The sequence below is a fragment of the Dendrobates tinctorius genome, unplaced genomic scaffold (genome assembly GCF_039654945.1).
Source record: "Dendrobates tinctorius isolate UK_male_01 unplaced genomic scaffold, ASM3965494v1 ptg000015l, whole genome shotgun sequence".
NCBI lineage: Eukaryota > Metazoa > Chordata > Amphibia > Anura > Dendrobatidae > Dendrobates > Dendrobates tinctorius.
In genome coordinates, this window is record NW_027361683.1 from 7,543,221 (window position 1) to 7,553,482 (window position 10,262).

Sequence of the window (10,262 nt, forward strand, 5' to 3'; positions counted from 1 at the left end):
ATGACTGGAACAGAGCTGAAAACCAAGAGCTGACAAGCCAGAAGGAATCACCCGCAACTGAATACGACATCGGCTGTCTTAAATCCAATCTGAGACTCCTGAGATCCTATCGTCATCCTCATTCTCAGGTGGCAGATCTCCACCGATCAAATCAACCTCTCTACCTCCTTTTACCACCAGAGGGAGTCTGGAAGGAGAGCTCACAACTGGTGAACCAGAGAATGAACTCACAACAACACACGGCTGGTAAGCGCAGACGACGCCATCATAAGCATGAGCATCCCACTTATGCGTCTGCTCATGCAACCTTTGATGCACATTAAGGAGCATGCGTCTGCAGCCGAGGAGGAGGGAAGCCTTGATGACAGTCAGCCATTGTCTGCTCAGGGAACTCTACTGGACGAGGTGGAGGAAGAAGAGGAGGAGGAGGAGGATGAAGGGGATGATTATTTAGGGGAGGAGGATGCTTCTCAGGGGCAAGAGAAAATGTTGGCGTGGCAAGGTCAGGTACAGGGTTTGTGCGTGACTCAAGGGATGTGGATTTGCTAGAAAGTGCTCCTCCACCCAGCAGTGACAGTGAATCATTGACACCTGGAACATTGGCCCACATGTGTGATTATGCCTTGCAGATCCTAAAAAGGGACCCCCGCATTGCCAAAATGATGAACGATGACGACTACTGGTTGGCCAGCATATTGGATCCAAGCTATAAAGGCTAATTCCAAAACATCATGCCACAGGAGAACCTAGAGCTAATATTGGCTAACAAACAAGCAACTCTGGTAAACCATTTGTTTGAGGCATTCCCAGCACACAGCAGCGGTGATGGTTCTCCCACGAGCCGTAGGGGGCAACATGGAAGAGGTGTTTGTGGTGCACACATCTGAAGTGGCATTGGAGGCAGGGGTTTCATGACCATGTTGTGGACGGATTCTTCAAGTACCGCTCACACGACTGGTAATACTGCATCGATTGAAAGTGACAGGAGAAAGCAGTTGTCAACTATGGTTACAAACTACTTCTCCTTCCATATTGATGTTCTCCCTCACAGGTCATTCCCCTTTGACTATTGGGCCTGTAAACTGGACACCTGGCCTGAACTGGCACAATATACCTTACAGGAGCTTGCTTGCCCTGCTGCTAGTGAGCTATCTGAAAGAGTCTTCAGTGCTGCTGGATCAATCCTGACAGAAAAAAGGACTTGTCTGTCGACCCAAAATGTTGATGATCTAAGGCTGGTTTCACATTTGCGTTTTTTAGCGCTGGAAAAAAACGCATACGTGCGCATGCGATTTTTCCCCTATATTTAACATGGGTGCGCATACATGCGCGCTTGTAAGCGCATGTATGCGATTTTCATGCGCTGCGTTTTTTTGGGGTGTGCGTTGGTATTTTCCAGACGCTGCATGTTGCATTTTTTGGCCCTGGAAAAAAGCGCATGCGCACGTATGCGCACGTTTTGCGCTAAAAATGGCCATTATAGCCTATGGATGCGCATACGTGCGCACTGGCATGCGCAGGTATGCGATTTTTTAGCGCTGCGTTTTTTGGGTGGTGTCCACTTTTTATCCTAGTTAGAATCTTCTAAAGTCAAAAAAAAAAAGTCTATATAAAGGAGGTGCCTGCCAAAACTCTGCCACTACTACACTGACAGATTGAAGAGCAGACAGTCAACCAAGAACCCATTATATCAGCGAAGAATGTGAGTATATTACATTATATGCCTGTCCTTTTAAATTATGTATGTACTAATGATTTTTATTATTTTTACATGCAGTATGTCTTCAGAATCCGAGTATTCCCCATCGCGGCAGGAATTGGCGCAAGCAGACCGTGAGGTGATTATTTTCGTGCATCTGGTAAGTATATCTGCTGCTTCTCCAAATCTCTTACGTTTTTTTCAACTTTCTTAAGACATCGTCATCATCATCTGCGGACGGCACTAGTGAGGGCGAAGAGCAGGAGCAGCGAAGCCAAGTCCCGGTGGTGATACGGAATGTAAGTATCAAATGATTTGTAATGTTCTTTATTTTTTATCTTCTATTTTTACTCATTTTTTTGTTTCTTTTTTTGTAACTTTTTATTCAATTTAAATTTGATTATTCTAATGAATGTGTTTTGTCTAGGTTCCACAACGGGATGAAGACGTCTACCTGGATAATGAGCAGCTCATCAGCCTGGTCCAGGAGCGTTCGCCGTTGTGGGACAGCCGTGACCGGCTGTACAAGGACAATGTGGTGACCCGGCGGCTATGGAATGAGGTGGCCGCAGCGTTGATGGATGGCTGGGACAGCGCCACAGCATCCTCCAAAAAGGCGTTTAGTGAGTATTTCCCTGCTCTGTATTGTGCCGCAGTGACTGTTGTCCTTGACGGCACTGTTGGGTTTCGTGCTAGGCGTATTCTAGCAGGAAACCCAACAGTGTCATCGGGGTCTACAGTGACTGCTTTGAGTATTGTATTGCTACATTGTGCCGCAGTGACTGTTGTCCTTGACGGCACTGTTGGGTTTCGTGCTAGGCGTATTCTAGCAGGAAACCCAACAGTGTCATCGGGGTCTACAGTGACTGCTTTGAATATTGTATTGCTACATTGTGCCGCAGTGACTGTTGTCCTTGACGGCACTGTTGGGTTTCGTGCTAGGCGTATTCTAGCAGGAAACCCAACAGTGTCATCGGGGTCTACAGTGACTGCTTTGAGTATTGTATTGCTAGATTGTGCCGCAGTGACTGTTGTCCTTGACGGCACTGTTGGGTTTCGTGCTAGGCGTATTCTAGCAGGAAACCCAACAGTGTCATCGGGGTCTACAGTGACTGCTTTGAGTATTGTATTGCTAGATTGTGCCGCAGTGACTGTTGTCCTTGACGGCACTGTTGGGTTTCGTGCTAGGCGTATTCTAGCAGGAAACCCAACAGTGTCATCGGGGTCTACAGTGACTGCTTTGAGTATTGTATTGCTACATTGTGCCGCAGTGACTGTTGTCCTTGACGGCACTGTTGGGTTTCGTGCTAGGCGTATTCTAGCAGGAAACCCAACAGTTTCATCGGGGTCTACAGTGACTGCTTTGAGTATTGTATTGCTACATTGTGCCGCAGTGACTGTTGTCCTTGACGGCACTGTTGGGTTTCGTGCTAGGCGTATTCTAGCAGGAAACCCAACAGTGTCATCGGGGTCTACAGTGACTGCTTTGAGTATTGTATTGCTACATTGTGCCGCAGTGACTGTTGTCCTTGACGGCACTGTTGGGTTTCGTGCTAGGCGTATTCTAGCAGGAAACCCAACAGTGTCATCGGGGTCTACAGTGACTGCTTTGAGTATTGTATTGCTACATTGTGCCGCAGTGACTGTTGTCCTTGACGGCACTGTTTTTTTTTATCAACAGTGGACAAAGTCCGAACACGTTGGCGTTCGATCAAGGACCGCTTCAACAGTGATGTTCGTGCTGAGGGCCAGGTTCGCAGTGGATCTGCGTCAAGGACCAGAACTAGATACCGTCACTATCACGCGTTGCAGTTCCTAAGACCGGTCCTTGCCACAAGATCGTAAGTATTATACATTTTGGGTTTTTATTTTTATTAATCTGTGTTTTTCTAATCCACAGCTGATGCTTCTTGTAAAGGCATGGTAGTAATGATTTTCCTTTCTTCCACAGCACCTGGAGCAGCACCCTGCAACCTGGCCCTGGAGCGGTCCTTCCTCGGACGTCCTCTGACCCGTCCCAGCCATCCGACAGCCAGGAAGCACCTTGCAGGTCAACCACACACACAGCTGGTGACCAGGAAGCTGGGCCATCAGGTGTTCCCCTGTCCCAGGTCTCTGCCACTGGTTATGCGGGCACTACCCGCCAGCGGCAGAGGGCCTTGGACAGGAATGTCTTGCCCGAGTTTATGCATTTGAGTGAGACATTTAATTCCAGCCTCAAGTCACTGTCCGACAGAGTTGAAAGCGGTTTTGCACTCATGGAACGTGGTTTTAACCACTTTGAACACCGCTTCAATTCTGTAGAACAGCGCCTTGACCGTCTGGAGGCCGACCTCAACAGACCAGCACACCATTTTTTTAGTAAGATTGAAAAGGGCATGGCGGAACACCTTAGTCCTGATCAACAGCTGAATGTGCTGCAGGCCTGCAACAATGCTTTCTTGCAGGCTATGCAGCATAATCGGTACGGTCAGCAGTCAGTGGTGTCCTTTCCACCTGTGCCACCATTGACTCGCTTCACCTCACTACCGACTTGTGCTGCATACCACTGCACGGACACCTCTATTCAAAGCCAGGACACCCACCGTTACACCACCACAAGTCTGAGTGCAGCTGGTCACTTCACCGACACCACCATGGCAAGCGCTGCTCCTGTCTGGAGCACCACCGCCAATCCCATGCATGCGTGGAGCTCAGCCACCACTAGGCAAACATGGAACAGCCCTGCCGCTACAACAACATGTAGTAGCCCTGCCACCACCACTCTGCAAACCTGGGCCATCACTGCCGCCACCAGTCCTCCTGCAAGGACGAGCACTGACAACGAAGAGCAGCAGCAGCCACCTCAGCAGCAGCAGCCACCTCAGCAGCAGCAGCCACCTCAGCAGCAGCCGCCACCTCAGCAGCAGCAGCCACCTCAGCAGCAGCCGCCACCTCAGCAGCAGCAGCAACCACCTCAGCAGCAGCAGCCACCTCAGCAGCAGCCGCCACCTCAGCAGCAGCCGCCACCTCAGCAGCAGCCGCCACCTCTGCAGCAGCAGCCGCCACCTCAGCAGCAGCAGCCATACCAGCAGACGGGGGACCTACATTCCATATTTGCCCCTACTTCAAGGCGAAATCAATCAAGGCGGGCATTGGGCCAAAGTCGGTCCAGGCACACAAGCCTACGGCGACATGCCATTACAACTAATGTAACTGAACAGATTTCCTCTCCTACAAGTGTTCCAAGTTTAATTCCCTTAACTGGACTACCTTCCCCCACAAGTTTTGTTGCCCCTTCCCCTCAAACACCGTCTTCAACTGCAAGTGTTGCATATTCCCTGCACACCCCCAAATTGAAACCATCTGCCCCCAAACGCCGTAAAAAATAATTTTTTTTTTTTTTTTTGTGATAAAAAATAAATTTACATTTGTGGTTCACCATTAATAAGTTTCATTAATGTTGTTTGCGCCGCTCACACACACTGATGGGTAAATACATGTTAAAAACCAACCCAAGGGCTAGTATAGTCATATGTGAAATAACATGGACTAGTATAGTCATTCCAAGGCCTAGTGTAATAACTCTAGTTTTACCAAATAGAATCTGGTTTCATGAAAAACAAACTGTTGAAACTTGTCTAAAAAATAAGTTTCTTTCTAGTTTCACCAGTTTGTTTTTTGTGAAACAAGATGCTAGTTGTTAAAAATCGAGTTATTACAGTAGGCCTTGGTATGACTATACTAGGCCGTGGTATTTCACATATTACTATACTACTAGCCCCAAGGCCTACTATACTCATATTTGAAATACCACGGCCTAGTATAGTCATTACAAGGCCTAGTGTAATAACTCTAGTTTTACCAAATAGAATCTGGTTTCATGAAAAACAAATTGTTGAAACTTGTCTAAAAAATAAGTTTCTTTCTAGTTTCACCACTTTGTTTTTTGTGAAACAAGATGCTAGTTGTTAAAAATCGAGTTATTACAGTAGGCCTTGGTATGACTATACTAGGCCGTGGTATTTCACATATTACTATACTACTAGCCCCAAGGCCTACTGTACTCATATTTGAAATACCATGGCCTAGTATAGTCATTCCAAGGCCTAGTGTAATAACTCTAGTTTTACCAAATAGAATCTGGTTTCATGAAAAACAAATTGTTGAAACTTGTCTAAAAAATAAGTTTCTTTCTAGTTTCACCACTTTGTTTTTTGTGAAACAAGATGCTAGTTGTTAAAAATCGAGTTATTACAGTAGGCCTTGTTATGACTATACTAGGCCGTGGTATTTCACATATTACTATACTACTAGCCCCAAGGCCTACTATACTCATATTTGAAATACCACGGCCTAGTATAGTCATTCCAAGGCCTAGTGTAATAACTTGTAATGGAGCAGATTACATGAGCAGATTACATTCATCCACTCAATGCTGACTTGTATTCCCCATGGACTTTCATTGGGGTTGGGTTTTGAGGGTTGTGTTTTGAGAAAATCACATACTTTGTTTTAAACTAGTTGCACAATTTTCTCTTGAAAAAAAATGGTTTCCTGATTCATGGCCTGCAGCTTTGCTCATTCCAATATATTTCACGCAGACTAGCAATGCTGCATTTTAACTCGTATGTGTATTTACCTGCCCAGGTGTGTGAACATCAAAAAATTCAGTTATACATGGGAAGTTTTTTAATTAATTGGAGTTTAAAAAATATAGTGCACTCAGTAATGGTATCAAATAAGGATTTTTATTACCATAAACAACAACATTACACCATTTCATCTTGCCAGTGCACCCGTCCTACATCAGAAATAAAGTAGGCCGCAAATTTGTCCCTCATTTGGCCAACTTCAACGGATGACCTGAGAGTGTGCTGAGTGAATTCAGGCAATGGGTTAGGAGCATCATCGTCCAGTTCAAAGGTCGGGTGCTCTTTAGCCATCACAAAGTTATGTAGAACCACACAGGCCTTCACCACCTCATCGACTGTTTCAAGTTTAAGATTAATGGCCGTGCCCAGAATTCGCCATCTGGAAACAAGAATCCCAAAAGCACACTCGACAGTTCTTCTGGCCCTGGTCAGCCTGTAATTAAAAAGTCCCGGCTGGAGTAGGGTTTCAGTAAGTTTCCGCACATTTGAAAAGCCTCATCGCCAACCATTACAAAGGGCAGTGGCGGAGCTTCGGTGTGAGGAAGAGGCCGTGGCATAGGGAAATTAAATTGGTTGCCATACAACCTCCGGCCCATGTCTGAGTTTTTAAAAGCCTGCGAGTCATTACCACGGCCAAATGCTCCAATGTCCACTGCTACAAACATACATCCGGCATCCGCAATTGCAATGAGTACTATTGAAAAGTACTTTTTGTAATTATAGTACTCAGATCCCGTTCTTTGGGGTTTGATGATCCGTATGTGTTTCCCATCAACAGCTCCCAAACAGTTGGGAAAATTGCATACTGTCCAGAATTTGTCAGCAATTTCCATCCACTTTTCAGCGGTGGGCAGGGGCATAAATTCTGGGCAAAGAACATTCCAGAGAGCCCGGCAGGTGTCAGCAACAATTCCAGACAAGGTAGAGATTCCAATACGGTACTGGAAGTGTAGTGAGGATAGGGTTTCTCCAGTCGCCAGGAATCTGTGAACAGACAAAGAAGTAAAATTAATATTTATGTATATTATTTTTAAAAACTATAAAAAAAAATATTAGTACATTCACGAAAACTAATTACCCAAGGTTTGGAATACTAAATTTACAAAAAAAAACATCAGACCACACCCCTTTGTTTTTAAAACATACCGTAATGTCACCAGTAGCCGTTCCTCAGGAGGAATCGCACGACGGAGCTGTGTGTCCTGTCTCCGGATGGATTGTTGGACACGAGCAAGCAAATCCATGAAACTTTCGTGGGACATCCGGATATAATCAGTAAATTTCTCCGGGTTTGCACGTAGCTCGCTGTAGAGGGTGTGGTATGCCCCACGGCTCTCCCGGAGTTCAACAATCGGATGTATCCACATACGCCGCCGTCTTCGCTGCCTCTCTCTCTTCCTTTGTTCATGGCAAGCAACTGCATACGCCTGAGCCATCGCGATGTCCAAATCCAAGTTGAAGTGAAAACTCTTCCAGCGCAGATCCATGGTCACGAGAAGAATCAAGCAAATGTGAAGAATACTGTAGACAGGGTCTATATATATTAACATACCACACCCACAATGAAGTCCCATTGGTCTTGTGTGTTGTTGAATGGTTGTTTTTTCTTTTTTGTGGGGTTTTTCCAAAATCTGTAAAAAAACGCAAACGCACAAAAAACGCATACAAACGCGCAAAAACGCTGCGTTTTTTTCCTGCATGCGCATTAAAATGCTGGAAAAAAACGCAGCGTTTGTATGCATTTGTATGCGTTTTTTTAATGCGTTTTTTTGCGGGAAAAACGCGCTGCAAAAAAAAGCAAGTGTGAAACTAGCCTTACCTTCATTAAAATGAACCATGCAGGGGTTTCAAAGGATTTTGACCCACCTTCCCCTGCTGACACATAGGTTGCCAGAAAAATGGCTCGCTTTTGTCCTCCTCTTCCTCAGACTTCTCCAATTCCTCCATTTGCAGCTGCTGAATGTCCAACATCAACATATGCCATTTTTTCCACCTCCCTAACTGGGCTGCCTCCCCTCCAAGGGCCGGGGTCACCACCTGACGCATGCACCCATGCGAGTGACGTTGCCCTGGACAGGTGGGTGGGCCCTCTCTTGGGCGATGGCACTAGCACAGGGTCCCTCATAGTACAATCAAGTGTCTCCGATGGTGGGGGTGCACACCCGCCGTCAGACACACCGGCGTACTGTGAGGGGCCCTGTGCCAGTACCGACGCCCACAATTGGGCCCCCCCTGGTTGCTCAGGGCCCCAGCACTTGCAATACTTACCTCTCCCTGCTCCACTGCTGTGTAGTCTGGGCTGTTAAATCCTTCACTGGGACTTCCACTACAAATTTGGTGAACTGATAGATGAGGGTTAAGGCGTAGCTATGCCCTGTCCTGCTGGGCTCTATCTTCAGATGATCAATGGCTTCCATTTGTTATGGACGTCGACTCACAATGAGATGCAGTGGTGGTTGATCATAAGCTTTCACGGTTTTCCTACTCACAGACGTGTGACATTCCTGCCCACATTTTTAAATGTGTCCTCTCATGCCAATCCAATAGAATCGCCTACGGCCTGTGGCTTCTGTATTTTGCACTCCAAAGTTACCTGACAGATCATGATAGGCAGTGAGGACCATGTCTACATCTCTCCCTGTGATCACAATTTGATGGATATGAGTAACGGTGATGGGATCCACGGTACTGCGGTACAGCAACCCTTTCTTCACAAAGAACTGTTTTCGCTGTCTCAACAGACAAAGTAATTGAGGGTCAGCATCGCCTCTGAGAATTCTCCCTGGAGTTTTTCCCGTGATTAGTAATTCCAAAATTTCTGCAATCACTCGACTTTCCGTCTGTACTTATATCCATCTCGTTTCCTCTTGCGAAGAGTCTGGACTGTCTTACTGAGACTGAAATATATATGAAGATTTAAAAATACCCCAACAGTTTATACTGGTGTACGCTTTGAATACATTATCCTTTTTCTACTTTTTAGATTCTTGTCTAATCCATACTGAGGCTGTGAGTGTCTTTGTCGGACTCCGGAAATATACACGGATATTTTTAATGTTTAAACTATGATATATATACCTGTTATCCGGTGATACTGTACCCTTTCTCAACTTTCTACAATGTTGTCGAATCCATACTGGGCCTGAGACTGTCTGAGTCTGCCTCCTGATATATAGACATAGATTTTTAATGTGTAAACTATGCTATATATACCTGGTATCCGGTGATACTGTACCCTTTCTCAACTTTCTACAATCTTGTTGAATCCATACTGGGCCTGAGACCGTCTGAGTCTGCCTCCTGATATATAGAGATAGATTTTTAATGTGTAAACTATGCTATATATACCTGTTATCCGTTGATACTGTACCCTTTCTCAACTTTCTACAATCTTGTTGAATCCATACTGGGCCTGAGACCGTCTGAGTCTGCCTCATGATTAGAGATGAGCGATGTTCGAGTCGAACTGTTCGCCAAGTTCAAATTCGAGCTGTTTTGGGTGGTGTTCGAGCCGTTTGTCGAACTCTAACACTTTTCTTAAAATTCGGCTGTTCGACGTTCCGTTTGAGAACGGTTCGTTCACCAAAAGCGTAACTTTGTTTTCACATTAATGGCATTCAGAAACCCCAAAAAAACGACCAATAATAATTGCTGCCAAGCTTCCAATAGCTACACAAAAAAACAAAAACAGGGAAGCACCAGACAAAAATAAAATTAATAGAAAGTTTTATTAAATACAATCCTAAAATTGAATCACAAATTCATACAAAACATGGCAGAGTGTGCTCCATGCAATCAAAGGTGATATACATAAACCAATATCGACATTATATGTACACAAAAAAATCACTTAATAAAGTTATAGAATATAATCCCAGTCCCATATTCACGTCTACAGCAACAATCCAAGTGGATATAAATGTAATGGG

General features: G+C 45.3%; 1 long non-coding RNA gene across 1 annotated transcript; it reads left to right on the forward strand.

The window, feature by feature from the left end:
• The first annotated feature begins 1,416 nt into the window (after window positions 1-1,416).
• Window positions 1,417-2,339, forward strand: LOC141074551 (uncharacterized). Its single transcript, XR_012227195.1, has 3 exons — window positions 1,417-1,702; window positions 1,778-1,838; window positions 1,915-2,339. It is a non-coding gene; the product is annotated as an uncharacterized lncRNA (long non-coding RNA).
• The last annotated feature ends 7,923 nt before the right edge of the window (window positions 2,340-10,262 follow it).